The following is a 22,976-nucleotide window of genomic DNA, read 5'->3' as shown; positions in this document are numbered from 1 at the left end:
GGAACATAAGTCACAGTAGTCATGTCAAAAAACTTCCAAAGACATTCTGATGTTGCTCCTGGCTTCTCCCTCCTTTCCCCTAACACCTCGCCCCTTCCAAGGTCACTACTTTTATTTGTTATACAAATCAAGACACAGAAAAGGGTCTTCTATTAAAAAATCATTGGCAGCCAGACACAGTGGCACGTCTATAGTCCCGGAGGCTGAGGCAGGAAGATCTTGAGCCCAGGAGTTCAGGGGCAGCCTGGGCAACATAACCAGACCCTGCCTCTTAAAAAAAAAGTAATTGGCAGTGTCACTCTCCTGGTTTTAGCAATGTGGCTATATAAGGTATTACTAGGGAGGAAGCTGGGTGGGGGTACATAGGGCTTCCTACTATTTTTGCAATACCACTGAGTCTTAAGCTATATCAAAGTATAAAAACTTACTTTAAGTAAAACTTGAAGGTTAAAAAAAAGAGTTGGGGCTGGGCGCAGTGGTGCACACCTATAATCCCAGCAGCTCAGGAGGCTGAGACAGGAGGATCACAGGTTTAAAGCCAGCCTCAGCAAAAAGAGAGCAGCTAAACAACTCAGTGAGACCCTGTCTCTAAATAAAATACCAAATAGGGATGGGGTGTGACTCAGTGGCCACATGCCCCTGAGTTCAATCCCCAGTGCCAAAAAAAAAAGGTGGGCTAGTCCTCATTCTTCACTTCTGAGATTCAGGCCTGCAGAGAGCTACCACTGGCACGGTTGTGCTGAGCCTCCTGGAAATTCTGGGGGAAGTCAGGGTTTCCTGTTCTGTGCTGTCTCCCAGCCTGTGCACTGAGAAGCCTTTCACATCCCCCTCTCTGTGATCTTAATGCACACCCACAGCCAAGCCTCATTGTGCAAGGGCCCATAAGAGAAAGAGGGGTCTGGGAGTGAAGGAGACCCGACTCCTGCGTGCGTATGAGGTGGCCCTTCACTGGCAGGCAGTGGCTGGGGATACGCAGGTCAACATCAGGGTCAGGACTCCCCTGGACGTCTAGATTTCTGCAAAAGACTGAGGAGTAGAAAAAGGGAGGAGGGACTTTTTCCTATACCATACTGTTAATTTTTTTTAAGTATCAATTCACTAAGTTTCTCATGCTCTTGTTCATATAACATGAATTAACAGGAACAACCAAAGAGTGCTGAGGGTGAAATAATGTGGAGAAAATCACATATAATGATTAGAGAGGGCCATTCCTTCTTTTTTCCTATCATCAGATATTCACAAATAGTTTGCTATCGGCCACCATTAGCCTCTACAGCATAGGAATGTGTGCCTTTACATAGAATTCTGGTTCCACCATAAGAACTTGTGAGTACAGGAAATACTATGCTATTTCATATATATATATATATATATATATATATATATATATATATATATATATATATTATTTATTTATTTTACCCAGTTTAGGGAGGTTCCAAGGGGTGAATTATCCCCTAAATTTAGAAAAAGAAGATGCAACAAAACCCTGCAAATTAGGGCTCAGTGGGAGAGTGCTTGCCTAGCATGCACAAGGCCCTGGGTTTGATCCCTAGCAACACACACACACACACACACACACACACACACACACACAATGAATCTTCTTAAGCACTCGTTTTTTGAGCGCCTTCATTTAAAATATTTTGCAAACTTCTTGAAAAATGGATCTTCCTTTCCATGAGGGGCATGATAAGGAAGGCTTTCTAAAGCTGTGATTTCTATGAACCGACATACAGATTTTAAAAGCAAAACTTATTATACAAGTATTATATTTAAATGTATACAGAATAATCGAGATTTTTCTTGCAGTATACAATTTGTTCTTAGTGGTATAGACTTACTGTTATAAACATTTTGGAAAGTGCTCATGGACCAAAAACAGCTAAGTCAAGACTAAACATCTCGGGCTGGGGATGTGGCTCAAGCGTAGCGCGCTCGCCTGGCATGCGTGCGGCCTGGGTTCGATCCTCAGCACCACATACCAACAAAGATGTTGTGTCCGCCGAAAACTAAAAAATAAATATTAAAAATTCTCTCTCTCTCCTCTCTCACTGTCTCTTAAAAAAAAAAAGACTAAACATCTCCCAGCAGTTCTCACCACTGAGACTTCCAGAAGTCTCAGTGACTCTGTGTGTTGCCTGCTGTCTTCCAGTGACACCTAGTTCTCTCTGTAAAATTATACGTCAGTGTTGACTTTTTGGCGGTGCAGTCACTGTTTTGCCTTCTGTGTTGAAGGGCATGAGCGCCGTGTTCTTCAACAAAGGAGAGAACTGTATTGCCGCTGGGCGACTATTTGTGGAAGAATCCATCCACGATGAATTTGTGACCAAAGTGGTAAGGCATCTTCAGATTTGCTTTCAGTTGCATAGAAATTGCTTTTGTTTGAGCTGAGTGTGGTGGTGCACATGGCTCGAGAGGCTGAGGCAGGAGAATCCCAAGTTCAAGACCAACCTGGGCAATTTGATGAGACCCCATCTCAAAATTTTTGAAAAGGGCTGGGGTGTAGCTCAGTGGTAGAGCACTTACCTAGCATGCCCAAAGCCCTGGGTTCAATCTCTAATACCCCCCTCCCCCCACACACACACAAAGAAATTGCTTTTGCTTGGAAAGTACTTCTGGGATTTTTCATGAATTTTTAGGTTGATAACAATATTGTTATTATTTTTTTTTTAATTAGCCTTGGCTGGGGGTGTGGCTCAGTGGCAGAGCATGTGCTTACAATGCAGGAGGTCCTGGATTCAATCCGTGTTTTCTTTGTGTGCTTTTAGGTTTGGGTTTTTTTTTCTTCTTCATTATTGGGGATGAAACCCAGGTCCTTGTATATACTGGGCAAGCACTCTAACGCTGAGCTACAGCCCCAGGCCCCCAGTCCATTATGTTTTTATAAAATAAAAAAATGACCAACAGTCCTTTATTTTGTCTAGCAGTGTACTGACATATTTACAGTTACAGTATATGACATCTAGAATTTGCTTCAAAATAAACCAGGAAAAGCAGAGGTGAGGAGGGGAATCAATGGGCCAGAGTTGGTAGTTTCTGACGCTGTGTGAGGAGTACTTGTGGATTCATTTTATGATCTCTCTGCTTTTATATGTGTTTCTAATTTTTCATAGTCACAAGTTACAAGTCTGTGTGAAAACCTTAAATCTACTTGAGAGCTGTCAGTACCTATACCTTGCCCTGCATTTGTGGCCCATTAGATCCTTGACACTTCAGAGAGCTATACTCCTGGATTTTTATGAATCCCTGAATTATCTGTGAGAGGTGCATCACTAGATCCTTACAAGACTCTATTTTGCACTTAACATGACAGGATATCATTTCTTCCACTAGCATAACTAACTCCACAAATAGCTCCTGTTGGCTGGTTATGAATCCATAGACATGGAACTAACAGTCATTAATAGGACTGTTAAGGTAAATTCTGTGGCTAAAATAAACTCTAAATTATGCCATGTTGTATCATTATAAAGGTAATATTAATTATGAACTTGCTTATATTTGCAAAACTACCACCTAGCTTTTTTATTTCTCCCCAGAACCAATTTCCTACATCCCATCCTGCCCCCAGAGCAAAGGAATCCTCTGCATGAGAGCAGATTCTAAGAAGTCAGAGAGTGGCAGGCGGGGCAGGCAGTGGGCAGGGGCTGCCTCCTGAACTCTGCAATTTAGTTTGTGTCTCAGTAAAATGCAGCGTGCAGAACTAAATGCCACAGGCTTTCAGGGTCAGCAATAACTGGATGAAATTTCAATGCTGAGACCAGAAAGTTCAAGGATGTGCTCTCTCTGCCCATCAGCAAGCACCTTTTGCACATGAGCTTTGTGTGCTCATTCAACACCTGTTTCTTGAGCACCTGCTTAATACCACTTAATACCACACACTGTGCTGGGTGCTAGAAACATCAAGGTGAACAAGGTAGACATGTTCCCTACCAACTCAGAGCGTCTCCCCAAGCCCAGGACTCCATTCAAGCCCCTGAGAGAGGATTGCCACACCTGGAGTCAAACTCATGGCCCTTCGTGGTCACGGTGACCGCCACGGTTTCTTCTTATTAGAATTAGACTTAGCATCAGAAAACGCAGGAAAAGATCAAAACAAGCAAGCAGCTTGTGCCATTGGTTTTCCTCAGAATATTCTAGCAATTCATCTGGCTACACAATGAGAATTTCACAAAGGCAGTCTGCCATGTTTGAGCAAGGGGAAAAAAACAACAAGGTGGTCATTCAGAAATTCTTTTGCCATGAAGAGTGTGTGTATGCTGTATTTATGAAAATTCCAGAACATCAGTTGGCTATTTTAGTGGACTAACCTTCTGGATAATTTAAAGCCTAGGTATCTTACATCCTGTTAGCTGGTTGAGAACTTGGGCTTTCGACTCATAGTACGTAGTGGTTTGTGCACTTGGGCAAGTCACTTAACCTGTTTAGGCCCTGGGCTCTTCTTCTGTAAGGCAGAAATCATAAATACCTGCTTGCTCTGGAGCCATCTATTGACAGCTTCAAACAACACCCACCGCATGGTCAGAACCAGGTCAAGGATATCCATTCTTAACATTGAATTAATTGTCTTTTGTGGCCTGGGTGCTATTCAGGTGGAAGAAATTAAAAAGATGAAAATTGGTGACCCACTTGACAGATCTACTGATCATGGGCCCCAAAATCATAAGGCCCACTTGGAAAAGCTGCTGCAATACTGTGAAGCTGGAGTGAAGGAGGGGGCCACCTTGGTGTACGGGGGAAGACAAGTCCAAAGGCCAGGTAAGGTCCCCTCTCTAGAGGGCTTCAGGGTGCGGTGCCTGACTTCTTAAATTGGAGTAGATGGTGACAGTTTTCATATCAGCATCACCTTACTGCAAAAGTAAACACTTGCAGGTGTAATATGGGTCTGAATTAATTTCTACACCCTGCTTGAGCAATTAGCTGGGATATCTTCACAACACTATTTCCTTTATTCTTTCTTCTTCTTTTTTTTTTTTCTTAACTGGTATTGGGGATGGAACCCAGGGACACTTTATCACTGAGCCACATCTCCAGCCCTTCCTTTTTATTTTTAATTTTGAGACAAGGTCTTGCTAAGTTGCCTAGGGCCTCCCTAAATTGCTGAGGCTGGCCTTGAACTTGCCTCAGCCTCCTGAGCCACTGGGATTATAGCACCCAGCTCCACAACACAATTTTCCTGAGTCTCATTTTTCTCCTATGAAAATAAGATGAAATGTGCACACCCTACAATACAAAGTTATGAAAATGACAGGCCCTTTGTTATAAACAAGTGTAATGAATAGCTGTTATCAGAAACCAGTGGTCTTGATTCCTGGCACTGAGATTTGATCTCAGCCAGCGTAGCCTGGGAGGGATTTGTTCCTCTGCCTAAAGTAAGACCTGGTACTGAAGTATGTGAACGGCTTAATGTTATGACTCTTGAAAGAAGGAACTAACAACCAACCACAAAAACTGCCTTTTCACCGGGCACAGTGGCCCATGTCAGGATTGGAAACTGTGGAGGCTGAGGCAGGAGGAGACCACAGGTTCAAGGCCAGCACAGACAATTTAGCAACACCCTGTCTCAGAACAAAATTAATAATAGGGAAGAGGAGATAGCTCAAAAGTACCATACTCACGGATTCAGTCTCCAGTAGCGCGCGCACGCACACATACACACACACACACACAGCAAATAACAAAACCTTCCGTTCCACTGTTACAGGTAGATTGTACACCAATACCTTACTCTGAAAATTGGTAATTACAAGAAAAAAATTGAATATGTATCTTATGTTTCCTATATGAACTGAATTTTTAGGTAACTGAGTAGCTGATAAAAGAGACTCTTTTTTTTTTTTTCTAATGATGGCATCCCGGCTAATTCATGTAAAAAAAAATTAAAGAGTAGGAAAAAATCATCAGTTTGCATTTTTCTGATAGATGATACCATTGGTTCAGGAAATGAGTCAGGGTAGGCTGAAGTTGTTAGGAAAAAGGTGGGTGGGGAAAAACACAGCTCTACAATGGTGGGATCCATGGACACCATCTGGAGCCCCTGGTCAACTTGAGCACTTAAAGAAGGACAACTGGATATTATGCATCTTCTCATGAAATACAATGTGTGATGCCCAGGGTCACCTATGGCATGTTCTAAAAAACCTAAACACAGTGGTGCCATTAGGTCCAACTTTCAATTTGTAAGGGTTGGGGGGTGAGGTGGGAAGTTATTGTTTAATGGATTCAGACAGATGGTGATGAAGGTTACCTAACACTATGAATGTATTTAATAACACTGAACTATGTGCTTAAAAATGGTTAAGATGGTAAATTTTGTGTTACATGTATTTTATCACAATTAAAAAAAAAAACATGAACTAAAGAAACAAATTTCACTCCAAGGAAGCAATAACAAGTTTAAAATATAAGATCTTCTACGGAACAACCGACCCAGTATCTCCAACAAGTCACCTGCCTGAAAACACAAGGAGAGGGCAAAAGCATCCAAAGTATTGAGATAAAAAGACCATTGAGAAATCTAGCAAGCAAATGCTATATGTAGAACTTATTTGAATCCTAAATTGAACAAATTGATTGGAAAATTAATTTAACTAAATTTAAAATTAATTAAGTTAATTGGAAAAAGTTACTTTCTGAACAATGAGAGAAAGTGAAATATAAATTACAAATAAAGAATGAGCATTAATTTTGTTAGGTGTGATGCTGTGTTGTGGTTATATTTTTTTTTAAAAAAGTCCTTATTTTTTACTGATTTGCCACGAAGTACTTGGGAGTTAAAATTATATCCTTGCTTTAAGATATTTCAGCAAAGGAAAAAAAAAACAGCAAAAAAAAAAGAGAATATTTTACTGTCCATTGTATTATTGTCTCTACTTTTAATATATATTTGAAATTTTCAAATAAAAACATTAAAAAACAAGAACCTAGGAATACTAACACTGAGTAGAGACATCCTCTTGGTTTTCCCAAGGCAGAGAGGGGAAATTGTAATGTAATTGAGACAACTGTTAACTGAAGTATGGCCTCACCTAGAATTGACATTCTTTTCTTCTTTTTTTCCAAACAGGTTTTTTTATGGAACCAACTGTGTTCACAGACGTGGAAGACCACATGTACCTTGCCAAAGAGGAATCCTTTGGGCCTATAATGGTCATTTCTAAATTCCAAAATGGGTATGTTCTTTGGGCACAATTAGGTTTCAATTTGGTAATTTTTCCCCTCTGCAGTTATACTATTTACAGAGCATGACATCAACAAACATGCAGTTTTACCCTAAGAGTAATTAACTCACTAAATAATTAGAAGGATATGCCTTTGCTAACCATTGTGGATGGTAATTTATATTTGCTTCTCAGCTTACTTTAAGGGAAGGCGTGATGGGATTTTAGCTGGTTAAATTTGTTTTTGTACAGTTGGCATGTGAAATCTCTGTGGAATATGTTGATACCTGAGAAATAACAACCAGTTTTCACATTTACATTCTCAGGGAAGGAATTCCAAAAGGAAAGCATTTGGGAAATCTAATTTTGCCAAAGAAAGGGGGCTGTAATTATTTGGTTTCTGCATGGCCCATAAGCCAAATACTGAGTTTTTTTTTTTCTTTTTAATGTTTTTTTTAGTTGTATATGGACACCATACCTTTATTTCATTTATTTTTATGTGGTGCCAAGATGGAACCCAGTGCCTCACGCATGCTTGGCAAGCACTCTACCACTGAGCCACAACCCCGGCCCCAAATACTCAGCTTTTTTTTTTAATATTTATTTTTTAGTTTTAGGTGGAAATAATATCTTTATTTTATTTTTATGTGGTGTTGAGGATCGAACCCAGTGCCAGGCGAGTGCGCCACCGCTTGAGCCACATCCCCAGCCCCAATACTCAGCTTTTTATAGCTATGCCCCCAGTTGCCATATATTCAACTGCAAATGGCATGCTGGTTGTCATCCTACATGAAACTTCCAAGATGTTCCACATACCAAGGAGGACCACATGGTAACTGGGTTTGTAAAACCACACTGCATATGATGGGATTCTCCCAGTGCACCTGACAAAATTCTTCAGAGTGGCTTTAGGTTTACCTCAACCAATGGGAAACTGGGAAACAAATGCCTACTTTGGGAAGACTTCTTGGTCATCAGCAGGACATTGTAAGAGGTCTTTGAGCACAGGAGGCTGTGGTGAGGGGTCATTTGCATGTGGATCCGAGGATGCTTGTTCCCCTTTTCTCTCTCAGTTCCCCCAAAGGAGAGTACAGGAGTTGTAGGAGAGTCTTAGCTCCCTTCAAGTTAGTTTAAAGGCAGTGCAAGTTTGAAATTGGAAAGAGTCAAGATGATCTTTGAAAATCCCTCTGGAAGGTACTATGTTGAAACCTGTGCTGTCTCTCAGTAAATGCAGCACAACTTATTTTTCCTGTGGTTCTGGAACAAATCCTGTTACTTTTCTGGAGCATCAGATGAAATTCTTGCTTCATCTACTGGCCGTGTTATAGAAAATGCATGCATTTTTAACCGTTAGGACCACACTGAATAAGGGGAGATACACCATGGAAGGCATGATAGAACTGGGCTCTTAGAGCAGGTTCATATCTCCTCTTATCGGGGGTGTACACAGAGTTGGCCCTCCATATGCAACGATTCTATATCTGCAATTCAGACAACCTCAGATCGAAAATAAATTGTATTTATTTATTTACTGGATATCGGGTATTGAACTCGGGGCCACTGAGCCACATCCTGAGCCCTTTTTTTTTTTTGTATTTTATCTGCAGACAGGGTCTCACCGAGTTTCTTAGGACCTCACTTGCTAAGGCTGGCTTTGAACTTGCAATCCTCCTGCCTCAGCCTCGAAAGCCGCTGGGATTACAGGCATGTGCCACTGTGCCCGGCTGAAATTTCTTTTTAAACTGCTTCTGGCCAAGTGTGGTGGTGGACACCTCTACTTCCAACTACTTTGGAGGCTGAGGCAAGAAAATCACAAGTTCAAGGCCAGGCAGGGCAACTTAGCCAGACCCTGCCTCAAAATAAGAATTTTTAAAGTGCTGAGGAAGTAACTCAGTGGTAGAGCACTTGCCCAGCATGAACTAGGGCCTGGGTTCAATCCCTAGCATCACAGAGGGAAAAATCTGCATCTGACATGAACACGTACAGACTTTTGTCATTATTCCACAAAAAATAACAGATATTTATACAGCATTTATGTTCTATTAGATATTGTAAGTAATTTAAAGATGATTCAAAGTATATGGGAGGAGGTTTGGGGTGTAGGTCAGTGGTAGAGCACTTGTCTGGCATGCGTGAGGCCCTAGGTTCAATTCTTAGCACCGCAAAACAAACAAACAAAGAACTTCCATAAACTTCTATATAGTATATGGGATGAATGGAATAATGTGCATGGGTTAGGTGCAAATACTACACTATTTTGTAAAGGACTTGAGCTTCCGCAGATTTTGGTACCTGCAGGGGTCCTGAAACTAATGCCCCTCAGACACAAAGATCACTGTATACAGAGTGGAAAGACAGGAAAATAACCAGACGTCTTAACACTCTCCTTTGACACCCTAGAAGTTTTCCTCTCTATGTAGAAACGGGAACACGTCACTGCCACCTGCCTACATTTTATAGATGAAATATTCCATGCTTTTTGGTGTTTTGCTTTTCAGTGTTTTGCTTCCTGTCTTCCTCTTTTACTAAATAAGCATATGACATGGAGTTCATCCGTTCAGTTGTTTGTTTTTTGCTACCGGGGATTAAACCCCAGGGTGCTTAAACACTGAGCTACATCCAAAGTCCTTTTTTTTATTTTGAGACAGGGCCTCACTAAATTGCTGAGGCTGGCTTTGAACTTGAAATCTTGCCTCCGCCTCCAGAGGTGCTGAGATTCCAGGGGCGTGCCTGGAATTGAGGCAGAGTTCACTCTCACATGATGTGGCATCACAGTATAAAGAAATGTAAGGCATAGTTATCCTTGCCCTTGGGGAGCTTCTGTCTTCCAGTTTTCAAATGGCAAACACACGGGTTAAACCAGCCACGCGGTTTGGGCTTCCATAATGCTGGTTGGGAGGAGTAGCGCTCCCTGGTCATAGCTGATTTCCACTGGCCACGTAGTGTGCTCTGGGCACTCTTAGCTCATTTCATCCCATGACACTGAGACAACTGCTTTTGCCATTTCATCACATTGCCCCAGGCGGGTTGTCACAGAGCCTGCACACTGAGCCACCACCCTGCTGCCTGTGTGGGATTCCGAAAGGCCTCGGGGAGGCATGATGGGGACTTCAGCTGTGTGTGCAGATTCTGAAGAGATGGAAGGAAAGGGGGTTACTCAGAAAATCTGGACACGGGGCTCAAGGAGAGGGGAGGCCAAGGGGGTCAGGGATGACACCATTGTCACAAAGTCACAAAGATGACTTCAGGTCAGATTTTAGATATGGATGCAAAGCCCAATTAAACTAGAGTTGTCATATTTCATTGAGGCTCAATTTCCACGTGAGCTTGAACATTTCATCTGTAATGTAAGCAGACGGCAGACACGGATCCCCATTTCTCCTCAGAGAGGAAAACTTCTAGGGTGTCAAAGGAGAGTGTTTTGCTTCTCATGTAATGAAGCTTCCTGTCTTCCTGACAACCCTCGCAGGGACATCGACGGTGTGCTGCAGAGAGCCAACAACACAGAGTACAGCTTGGCCTCCAGGGTTTTCACAAGAGACATCAACAAAGCCATGTACGTGAGTGACAAACTCGAGGCGGGGACCGTGTTTATCAACACGTACAACAAGACAGATGTGGCAGCCCCGTTTGGTGAAGTGAAACAGTCCGGCTTCGGAAAAGACTTAGGTGTGTCTGGCTCTATTTTTTTCTTTTAATATTTTTTTTAGAATTGTAGATGGACACGGTATCTTTATTTTATTTACTTACTTTTATGTGATGCCGGGGATCAGACCGAATGCCTCACCTGTGCGAGGCCAGCGCCCATGGCTGAGCCACAGCCACAGCCCCGTGGCTTTACTTTTATCCTACACAGTCCTGTGTTGCTGAATCACAGAAAACCCTGCCCTGTGTTTTATGCAACTCTTGAATGTGGTTTTGAAGGGTGTCTCCCTCATGGCAGTTAGATCTGGGTTTATAAAGGTACTGATTTATTTATTTTTTTAATGTTCAGCATGTTTTATGAACATAATACACTTATAGAAAAAAAAAGACACAAACTGTGAGGGAAAGTAATCTTTTTTTTCCCCAAAGGAATATATTTTAGCTAAAATATGTTAATTTTTAAAAATCTGACATTCACCATGATCTTGGTTGGGCTTTTGTGGGGCTCAACAGAACCAAGAAAGGAAAATGGGTGGAGGGTGATAATAGCTAGCTAGCTCCAAAAATAAAGCCTGTCTCAGAGCTGGCTGGCAGTCTTTCAGAGTCAACACTGTAACTGGCAGGTTCGCTGGAAGTCCAAGAGCTCAGATTTTGAGTTTGTAAAAAGCCTAAAATGTAATTCACCTTTCAAGCAGTAGATTGGGAGCTAAGTTTGTGACAGGTCCTATTCTAAGTACTTTACCTCTTGTGTATAAGCAATTGTCACAGCAGCTCAGGAGATAGGTACTATTATGGTAACATTGTACAGTTTAGGGAAATGGGGCTCAGAGAAGATGGGTGAGTTGTCAAAAGTCACACAGCCAGGCAACAGCAGAGAGAATTAAAAGGCAGGTAGTTTGGCTGTGGATTCCACCTCTCAAATCTCCAGTCAGACATGTTTCAGAATATGAAACATTTGTGATTTAGTAAAATCACCATCTTAAATAAGTTTGGTTCATTTGGGGTATTTTTTACATTTTCTCTTTCCTGATGATTTTCAGCAATGTTATTTGTAACCATAAAAGTGGGAAATTTTTATTGTGAAATGAGGCAACTCTTCTCACTTGTCTTTTGATGGGATAATTGACAGCTTTTAACTATAAAGCATTCCAGTTTGCCTAACAGTTTCTTCCTCTCCACAATTTAAAACCCCTTAGCTCACTGCTTCTCAACCTTAGCTGCACATTGGATTAGATGCCTCTGAAAGCCTTAAAAAAATACAGAGATACTGATCCAATTGCTGTGGTATGTGACCTGAGATAAGAGTTTTCAAAAGCCCTCATTTTAGCTCAGCTTCCAGAATCACATGCTCATTAGTTTTACCATGGTATCCATTGCCCTTAGCCACTGTAGGTACCAGTGATTATATAGCTCAAAAACAGAAACAGGTGAAGAAAGGTAGAAGGATCTGTTTGTTTTCTTCCTCTTCTTCTTCTTGTTCTTCTTTTTTTTTTTTTGCTTAAATGTGCTCTTTTGTGTTTCTGATATGATATAAATTGCATTTTCCTTACCCTTAAAATCAGATTAAACAAATGATTCCCAACTCTTTCTGGCCAGTTCCCACCCATCACTGTCCGTTTCCCTCTTGTTCTGGTCTGCCCTGATGTTCCTCAAACACAATAAACATGCTTCCATCTCGGAGCCTTTGGACTTCCTGTTCCCTTCTTCCCAACTCTTTCCTGTGCTCCAGTCTGCTTCATTTATGTAATCTAGAACACAGAATCCTGGTCACTTCTGTGTATCTCATATGAACAAAGGAAAAAGATGTAACTCATCACTATGCAGGGAAATGAAGCAGGAAGGTTGACCAGCCAACACTGATTCTGAGCAGGCCTGGCAGCTGACCTAAGCCCTCACTACACAAAGTGTGGTCCGTGGACCACCAGCAGCATCAATGGAGAACAGTTAGGATGTCTAACCTTCTCCCAAAGTAGCTGAATCAGAACCTACAGTTTACGAAAGTCCTCAGCTGATTCACATGAACCTGAAAGTTTGAGAAGCGCTGGTCTGGGTGACATTCCTTTTACTTTGTGACCTATGCCCATGTCTGGAAGGCCAGTAGTACCACATCCAACTTTGAACTTGGTCCATCAACTGCTTTTCTCTTCCGTAGGTGAGGAAGCTCTAAACGAATACCTCAAAACCAAAACGGTGACTCTGGAGTATTAGAACAACGCCATCATCATCAGGAAACCCGGGACAGGCAGCCCCACTTCTCAATCCCATATGCTGGAGAAGCCTGGTGTGCTGAAGAAGGCAGACCAGCCGGCAGCCAAAACCTGTGCACATGGACCATGAGAGGGTCAGGCCACTTGTCTGGGCAGTTACACACATGCCTGAGTATTTTCTAATACACCTTTTATACCTTAAAATGACTGGCAAGTGTTGGGTTTTGACAATGTTATGTAACATACATATTTCTAAAATATCAAGGTCATTTTCTCTTCTAAAACTAATCTATCCGTGGCTGTCCATCTTGAAAACATCAATATCAAGCAGCTGTAAGATATAAGGTGCATTTATTAGAATTTGTGTGTACAGGTTTTAACTCCTGAAGCAAACCTATGGGATACTAAAAAGATTTTCTATAATTTTGCTTTCAAGGAACAGTAGATCCTATAAAGAATGTGAAGGGAATTTCTTTTCTTTTCATATTTGGAGTGAGATCCTTCTTTGTGTCTTTGATGTTCTCTTTTTCAATCCACTGTGAGGGTGATCAGCCCAAAACATTTCCTGGGGATCCACCTAGTAGATACGACATGGGATTACAACTCTATTATGTTCTGAGGCATACACAAAATTTAATAATGTGGTCTTTGACCTCACGTGGCTTAAATTTTACTCAATAGCCTACAAAGTGACTTTTATAATAAGACAGAGTGGAAAGTAACAGGCTTTGAAGGCCGATCTTGATTCATATCACACCACCTTACTATCTTTAGGAAACCGACACAACTTCTCTGAGCCTCAGTTTCCTTATGTGTGAAACAGGGATAGCAATACCTTCTGCAGGGCCCCTATTTTGAGGATTTGATTCGACAATATAAGAAAAGCACAGCTGGGCATGGTGGACACACCTGTCATCCCAGCTGCCCGGGAGGCTGAGGCAGGGGCATCACAAATTCCAGAGCAGCCTCAGCAACGTAGTGAGACCCTGACTCAAAATGTTAGGCTTGTGGAGGCTGCTGGGGGAGAAGACCAGTCCCATGTGTGAGGCCCTGCTCAATCCCTGCACTGGGGGGAGGAGAGGAGCACCTTGTGTTGTGTGCTGCTCAGAGTAAATACTAAGGTCAGCTGTTGCCCTCTACCACTGTTTTAGGATGACACTGAGAGAGGTTAATTAACTAGAGGTTAATTAATTGGTTCCCCACAACCTTTTCCAGTAATCATCAATTATTTGACTACTTTTCTCATCTATTATCCTAACAAGTGCCTGATACAGCAGAACAGTGGCAATGCTACCAGGGAAAGTCACTTTCCTTCCAGTGGCTTCCTTGTCTGTCACAGGACACCTTCCTTTCCACTTTTCTACTGACTAGTTCTGCTGCTCGCTGGCTGTGTGCCCCTGAGAAAGTCAGCTATCAACCTGCCCCAGTCTAGGTCTGGTATCTAAAAGAGGAGATCAATCCCTATCTCCCGGGGTATGGCAAAGATTCAGTTACGTATACAACACGCTGAACAAGTAGTGTGCCACAGTGCTCAAGAAACGGCAGCCGCCATGGCCCACAATGTACTCACATAATTTCCCATTTCAGTCAAAAGTTGTCGCGTTATGACCTAACGGGTCAAGAGGGGACCTCCTGAATCACAGAAGTCTCCAGAAGATGACCAAGCAATTAACTTCTATTAATCCTCCTTCTGAATTACAATTTCAGTGAACATGCCTATCTCTTAGGCTTTGAAGAAGCCATTACTTATTACTTAGGAGACTAGACGAAGGAAATGTAAGGCATCCATAAACAGCAACAAAATCAGAGGCAGAAACACTTTCAAAGGGAAGGATACCCGTTTGATGCTGCCATGATCAACAGAGCAACTGTGGCCTGTAGGTATTTTAAATTATACTAGAGTCCATTTGCCATCAGAAATTCTGTCAGAATGAACATTGGGCCCAAAATTACAGTGCAAATTTGAATAAAATGACAAAGGCATTATGATAAGCAACCACTTTTATTGTCTGTTTCCTTTGCTGAGACAGGGACTCCCGAAGTTGTCCAGACTGGCCTTGAACTCCAGATCCTCTTGCCTCTGCCTCCTGAGTAGCCAGGATTACAAGCATGCACCACCACACCTGAAAAGTGACCACTTCTCTATGAAGTGTTTTAACCGATTTCAAGTGATATGGAGTATCACTTTTTCAAATTATTTTAATAACAGAATGGTAGACAAAAATATACCTATTCTTCTGAACAGATTTTATTTTCTAATTAGCATTAATCTCAGTAGCAGTGTTATTGATCCCAAGCTTCTCTGAGAATCTGATAAAGCTAGATCCCTCTGTCCCACTTCTACCCTCAAATTCATGTGCGCACACATCATTCTGCAAGTATCTTCAAGGGATTCACAGATCTCCCAGAGGCTACAAATGGGCCCCAGATTAAGAGCTTCTGTCTTCGTAACAAGTTCTATAAAGTTCTTATGAGCTTGAGTTTCTATATCTGAGTGCTTATCATAGTCACAGGCTCCAATAAAATTAGTAAATGAATTTAAATTAAACACAATGATCTCCAGTGAGTTAGGAGGCTTAATTAACACAATGGGTAATTAAATCATCATTGTTCCTTCAAGTCACCAATTATCTGGATAAGCCAGAGGATAAAGCTATGATCTGATTAACTCCTGAACTTCGAGGGTGGACACCAAGCCCTTCTATTTTCCTCTGACCCCCGTCCTCAGGTCTTTGTGAAGGCGGCTCCCTTGGCTAACTCCCTTCTAGGCCTTTCCTCCCCGCTGCCCAACTCGCTAGGCTCCCACTTAAACTCAGCATTCATCACCTGGTACCGGAGGTGTGTGCCTGCCCACTAGATGTTCGGCATCCCAGGGTTGGCATTCTGTCACCTGCCAAGGGCCTGCTGTGTGTCTGACATCATGCCAAGCTCTCTGGAGACCTCTCTTAACCATCGCACTATCTGAAGAAATAAACTGAGGTGCTCTTCTCACGACCTCCACCATCACCAACTGCCACCCTCTCACACCCAGACCATTGTCAAAGTCTCCCAGCGGCTCCTCCTAAAGCTTAAGTCGGATGGTGTTGCCCCTCTGCCCGCGTTTTGCTTACAATAACTTAGTCCAGCGTATTCATCATGGCCGATCTACCTCGATTCTGGCCAGTTCCCACCCATCGCTGTCCGTTTCCCTCTTGTTCTGGTCTGCCCTGATGTTCCTCAAACACAATAAACATGCTTCCATCTCAGGGCCTTTGGACTTCCTGTTCCCTTCTCCCATCTAACAGACGTCTTTCTGGGCTGGGGCAGGAACCCTGATTTGTAGCATTTGCAGGCATCTTTAGGGCGGATTTCAAGTTACCAATCGGACTTCTCTGAACATGGAGTCGGGAAGAGATCCACTTGGTCAACAACTGAGCGTGGGCACCAGCAGAGCATCACCTCTTCCTCCAACCCTCCCACACAGCCTCATGGCTCCCTGACTTCTTTCAGGTCTCTCCTCAAATATCGTCCTATTCCGGACACATTCCCAGACTACTCTTCCTTAAATAGCACATGACTTTCCACTCATACCTTCTTTATTCTAACGTTGTGTTTTCATAGTACTTATCGCTGTCTGGCATGTATTTACCATTGATATGTTCCCATTAGAGTATAAGCTTTGTGTTTTGTTCAATACTGTTTCTCCTAATATGTAGGAGACACTCAATAAATATTTGCTTTCAAATGGAGAAGTTAGTAATCTGCCCAAATCACACAGCTCTTGAGTGTTCCAGCAACGAGGCTGGTGGTCTTAATGAAGCTGAGATAATTTTTATTCCCGATGCCTAAATCAGGACCTGGGTAGGAAATAGTTGGTACACACTAAGCATTTATCAATTAAAAAAATAAAAATTAAAAAAAGCACAATGGCTATTGTCTGCCCCAGCCCAGGGTAAGGAACCAAACTTGGTTTTCCTCACTTGCTCTCCAAGAAAACAAAGCAGAGGGAAACCTGGGCTAGAAGGAAGCTATGAAAGGTGGTGGACAGACATCAGATATGATGGGTGGGTTATTTTACAACTTCTGTATGAATAATGCCTAAGTGGATTTTTTTAGTGGTTAAATAACATAAAAAAATATGTAAAACAGGAAGGTAAGAACCATCTCTTCATACAGCAATAAACAACAGGTGATATTTGACACTGTCCCAAACTTTTGCAATGAACAAGTTTTTTTTGTTTGTTTTGTTGTACTTGTAGCCGGACAGAATGCTTTTATTTTATTTTTATGTGGTGCCGAGGATTGAACCCAGTGCCTTACACATGCAAGGCAAGTGCTCTGCCACTGAGCTACAGCCCCAGCCCATGAACAGGTTTTTTAAACTGTATTTAGTATAAATTGAACATAATTTTGTTACTTGCTTTTAAAATTAACAATATATCATAAGCATCTATGCCAATAAATACACTTCTGTCTATTTTGATGGCTTTAACTCAGCTTCTTTGCCATTCTTGAACATTTAGATTCGCTTTTTTGCTATTTTAAATGTCACACTAAATCTTACATAAAAATCTGTGACCAAAGTCATACTTATTTAATTGCTATAAATTCCAAAAGTGGAATTCCTGAGTCAAACAATGCAGTGATCTATCTATAATCTTTTTCCCCAAATCTCTGTCCACTGGGGAGTTTTCTTATAGCATCCTAACACCTCACCCTTACTGAGCACTGTTCTAGGAATGCAATGTGTATCAACTCATTAATCTCTTCCAGCATCATATTAAGGAAATCCCATTATCTTTACTTTACAACAGATGGAGAACTGAAATAAGTGGCTGGGCTGGGACTTGATTCAGACAGCTTCAGAGTGTGTGTGGGGCCCGATGCCTAGAGCACCCATGGTGGCCAGGCCGCTGACTCCTCACTGACCTGGTGTTGTGAGGCCTTAGCAATGTGCTTAGCATCTCTAGGCCAGTTTTCTCATCTGTCAAGTGGATAGAAACATGACCTTTCATAAGGAGATAGTCATTTTCTTTTTTAACAAAAAAGAAATTTGGGCTGGGGATGTGGCTCAAGCGGTGGCGCGCTCGCCTGGCATGCTTGCGGCCTGGGTTTGATCCTCAGCACCACATACCAACAAAGATGTTGTCTCCACCGAGAACTAAAAAATAATAAAAAAAAAAACAATAAAGAAATTTACTCCAGCACAAAAGAAGTCTGAGTAGAGTAGTACACAGGGTTGATGGATGGCCTCTGCTTCTCTGCTGTCCCTGCTGGTTCTACCCTCCAGAGCTGGCTCCGTGCATGGCCATGAGACAAGAGCTCCAGGAAACAGATCCCTCATAACACAACTTTTAGAAGAAAGAAATTGTCTAAGTGCTTCCTTTTCAGGATTGAGACATACCTTCTTCCCAAAAGTCTGACAGCCTTTCCTTACTCCTTGCCAGGAAGATTCACATCACATACTGACCCCAAACCAGTAATGGGCCAGTGTGCTCCATGACTGCATGATGGGGAATCCAAAGAGCACAACATTAAACTTATGGGAAAAGAATTACATACATATACGTATATTGTCTTTTTTCTTTGAGATTATGAATCAGGACTGTGAACACATGTTTAAGCTGAATTACTTTATTTACGTAAAGAAAAGGAAAAAAAATCTTTTAATGTACACTTACTGTATATTCCAAACAAGTGAAAGGCACTTGCTAGGCAGAGGGAAATACATGAATTCTTACCACACTAGTGGACACAATAACACACAATACTTTGCAACATAGCTTCTTTTTTTTTTTTTAATTAAGTACCATATTTTATACACAATTAAAATATCACTGCTTGGGATATTCATTTAGAATGAAAATGTCACATCCAAGACCATTCAGCCTAATTTCCTGATTTATGGTTGTCAGGGAACCTCTGAAAGGCAGTAGGTGCTTCACAAGTGGGAAGAGAAAGTTTCATTCACCTTTGTAGGAAGAGAACTATTGGAATGGCTGCCATCGTCTCCTATCAGAGCAAGCTGCAGGCTGGACAAACCAAAGTACAAGAGATTTACTTTCCACAGACTGACTTCCACAGAATGAAGTCAACAAACATGAAACACAAGCTTCAAAGAATTTTTACTTCTGTGTGAGTAGTGTTGACTCTTAAAATGGAAACACGAGCAACAGTGCCAAGTACAGAACTGGCTCAGTAATGCCAGCTCCACAGTCTGCCAGTCTGACAGGTAAAGAACGTCTTGGGGCTGAGATGGAGACTACTGGTAGAGCACTTTTCTGGCATACACAAGGCCCCTGGGTTCAATCCCCAGTACTAGAATAAAAACAAAACAAAACAAAAAATACTTGATTTTATTTGCACATCTTGTGATTAACAAGTTGAACTCTTTTTCTGTGAATTACTTGTGTCCTATCATCTTCTCACTACAGAAATATTATTTTATCCCCCTAATTTGTAATAGCCCATTATACATTTATAACACTCATTCTTTGTCACATGTACAAATGCTTTCCCCAGAGATTGGGGTTGTGGCTCAGGGGTATAGCACTTGCCTGGCATGTGTGAGGCACTAGGCTGGATCCTCAGCACAATAAATAAATAAACAAACAAACAAACAAACAAACAAACAAATAAATAAATAAATATCCATCAGCAACTAATAAAATATTTTTTAAAAAAATACTTTCCCTTGTTTATCCTTGCCTTTGAAATTTCTTTGGAATTCACTAGGTTTTAATATTTATTTGTATGAATTTTCTGTTCTCATTTGTAATATCAAGCTTTGAGGTTATGCTCTAAAAACAAAAAAAAAACCTTTCCAATTATATTATTAAATATGACCATGCTGTGGTATTCACCCTTATAGGTTTTCTTACATTTAAATATTTAATCCATATATAATTGATCTTGGCACATGAAGCTAGAATCAAACCTTTTTTTCAACAGTGTATCCTGACAATCTTTATGAATAATTCATCCATTTTATACTTAACTGAAATAACATCCTTACCGTGTACCTTTTTGTGTTTTCTTTTTTTCTCCAGCATCTCATAAGAATGGCTAGAGGACGTATTTAGTTGCCACCCTTCGCTGAACAGGAAGCACAGTTGTGTCACCCGAAAGCCAGAGCAGGAGAGGAGTGTGAGGATTTTACATACGAGACTTACTTTCACACTGACTAGTCTCTTCCCTGGCCACTTAGTCTACTTCTCTTAGGATATTTCAGTGTGAAGTTACACCTTCACACTGCCCTACCCAGAACAGTCTACCAGCACTCACAATGTCCTGCACACTGTCCACTGACTCACTTGTTGACAGTGCCTACTGTGTACCACCTACTATGCTAAGTAGTAAAGCTGACGGATACTCTTCACACCATGACATGACTTCCAAGGGGGATGCACTGGAAGTACTTAATAATTCAGTTTTTTGTCTGGTATTGTTTCCTACTAAGTAGGAACTTTTAGGGGCAACCGTCTGTGCTTGTAGGGAAAGAAGATACTTGAAGGGACTGCTGAGTCCCTTCAAGTTGTTACTTAGTTTCAGATAAGACCCCCAGGGAACAAAACACAAGGAACTGGTTTAAACTAGCCAAAGCCCCTCAGTCCCTCCACTACCTGATACAGAGTAAACTTTGCTCATTATAATGTCCCTACAATGCTGTGTGTTTTCCTCCTCAGTGGCATTCAGGCCACTTTGATAATACAAAGCATGATCTCAAACTGAGGATGCTCAGGAATGTGCCGCCTCTACAGGTGAGTACAATATTTCTAGTATGGGTTTTTATAAGTCTCCCTGACAAAATCCTCTTGCCACTGGAGTTCAGGGAGACATGACTTTAGGATTCATTCCTGCTGCTCTCTTTTCTTAACAAAAGTAAACCTCTTCCCACTTTTTATCCCCTGGATGTGTTACTGGCTTTGCACTCACCAAGGGGCAAACCGCTGTGTTCAGTTACAGAACCACAAAGTACTGTATGACCTTTCCAGCAGAGACCCTTGTTTCCAGACCTTCATACATGTGGTGAGGCACAGCTGGTTCCAAATTCAAACAGGAAAGACAAGAAGTAATCTTGAGGATTATCTACTGAGTATTTATAAGACGCACTGGGCCCTTGAGAATAGGACAGAAAAGGAATCAAAGAGAACCTGAAAACTCTAATGAAAAAGTCCCATTACCTCTACAGACTCAGAGACCAACCGTAAATTCTCAGTCTCTTTCCTGAGAAAAGTCGGGTTCACCCCAGATGAGATCCCCAAAAGTTTAATAAGATCAAGAATGAATTTGTAAACCCAGCTACTGAGGCTGAGGCAGGAGTGGCAAATTCAAGGCCAGCCTCAGAGTTAGTACAGACATTACCAAGGCCACAGGAAGAGGGAGGGAAAAAGGGATGGATCAAGAGGAGGGCCTCCACCCTCCCTGCCTCGAGGTGCAAGACATAAAAGGAGGGGTCACACAACAAACAGGCCTCCAAGGAACAGAGGAGAGGAAACTAGGTGGGGGACCAGAAGAAATGGGTAAAGAGACAGAAATGGAGGAGTTGGAGTGTGATTCAATCCATTTTTCTATAGGCATTTATGGGGTAAGCCTGACATCTGCCTGGCACTGACTCTACAGAGAAGAGGGTGAGCACCACCCAAGCAGGGTTATGGGAAGTGGCAATTTAAAGGGGCCACACACGGGCTCTCCAATGCATGCTTTCTCCAGCAGGGGGCTCCTCTGTGGTGAGCTTGGAAATCGCTGCCTTCGGCCATGCCCAGCTCCAGGGGAGCACACGGGAGGGGCAGGGGGAGCCTGCTCTGGGATCTATTCCTGACAGGGAGAGGCAGAATGTCCTTCATGCCCCTCTGGGGTCATTTATATGTTACGGTTTGGATGTGAGGTGTCCCCCCAAAGCTCACATGTGAGACAGTTCAAGAAGATTCAAGAAATGATGGGCTGTGAGTCTCCACCCGATCAGTGAATCAACTCCCTGGATTACCTGAGGGGTCTGAAGTGGCGCGCGTGGCCCCGGGGTGTATCTGTATCTGGCGAGTGGAGGCTCCGCTGACTGATGGCCCTGTGAGCCGCTTTCCTCTGTCACACTCTCGGCCAGGATGTCCTGCCTCACCTTGGCACCAGGAATGGAGCTGGCCTGCCGTGGACTAGCACCTCTGAAACCCTGAGCCCCAAATACACCTTTGCTCCTCTACAGCTGTCCTGGTGGGGTCCTTTCATCACAGCAGCAAAAACTGACTAAATGACATGCTACTCACCCGCCACTCCCAGGTCCCAGGTCCTGCCCCACTCAGCGGGCACAGCCAGGGAGCCCTGGATCGGAAGCGCCATGGAGCGTGAGGGAGCAAGGGGGAGCCCTGATCAGGTCCACCATCTTGGAGGCGCAGCCTCACGGGAGGGTGGAGAGAGGCAGGACAGAGGGCAGAGCCCTGGAGGAAGCCACCAGCCTGGTAAGGGCAGGCAGGGGCAGGCCGGCAGAATGGCCATCACACAGGGCGGGAGAGCAGGCAAAAGCATGTGTGGGGGAACAGGCTGGCGGGCCAGGAGCTCTGCTCCACAGCAGTCATATGGGTGTGTGCAGGAGAGCAATGGGCCAGCGGGAAGGGGAGGAGCAGGAGGGCGAGTATGTGGTCACAGGACACCTTTGACAGAAAGTGAAGAACAAAAGAGGACTTCACCCTGAAGTGAAAGGACTGACTGTCTAAAGTGGTTAAAGGATAAGGGAACAATCAGGCTGAAGCAGTCTCAGAGTTCATGGGTTAAAACACGGGGACAGGGCAGGCTTCACCTTGTGTGGCACAATGACCATCAACGCCAGGAACCCACAGGACAGGGGCCTCTGCAATTTATTCAAAGGGCACCTAGAGAGGCAGAAAGGAGGTGGGCCCTTGTCCTTCCTGGGACTCACTCTGCTCATGTGGCTCCCGGCTGTGGGAAAATGAGCCCCTGCCCTACAGGAGCTTCTCAAGGCTCGCTGTTA

The 22,976-nt window shown here is 42.7% G+C and overlaps 1 pseudogene across 1 annotated transcript in view; it reads left to right on the top strand.

The window, feature by feature from the left end:
- LOC308633193 (mitochondrial 10-formyltetrahydrofolate dehydrogenase-like) overlaps positions 1–13,016 on the top strand; it is a 49,665-nt pseudogene extending 36,649 nt beyond the window's left edge. The window contains exons 19-23 of the transcript in view: positions 2,239–2,337; positions 4,596–4,761; positions 7,070–7,175; positions 10,633–10,832; positions 12,961–13,016. The product of the transcript in view is annotated as a mitochondrial 10-formyltetrahydrofolate dehydrogenase-like (transcript). The remainder of the gene's footprint in view (positions 1–2,238; positions 2,338–4,595; positions 4,762–7,069; positions 7,176–10,632; positions 10,833–12,960) is intronic.
- Positions 13,017–22,976: the final 9,960 nt, after the last annotated feature.

The sequence above is a fragment of the Spermophilus citellus genome (genome assembly GCF_964194105.1).
Source record: "Spermophilus citellus genome assembly, chromosome: 14".
Lineage (NCBI taxonomy): Eukaryota > Metazoa > Chordata > Mammalia > Rodentia > Sciuridae > Spermophilus > Spermophilus citellus.
Note: the sequence above shows the minus strand (reverse complement) of the source record. Positions and strands in the feature narration are given on the sequence as shown.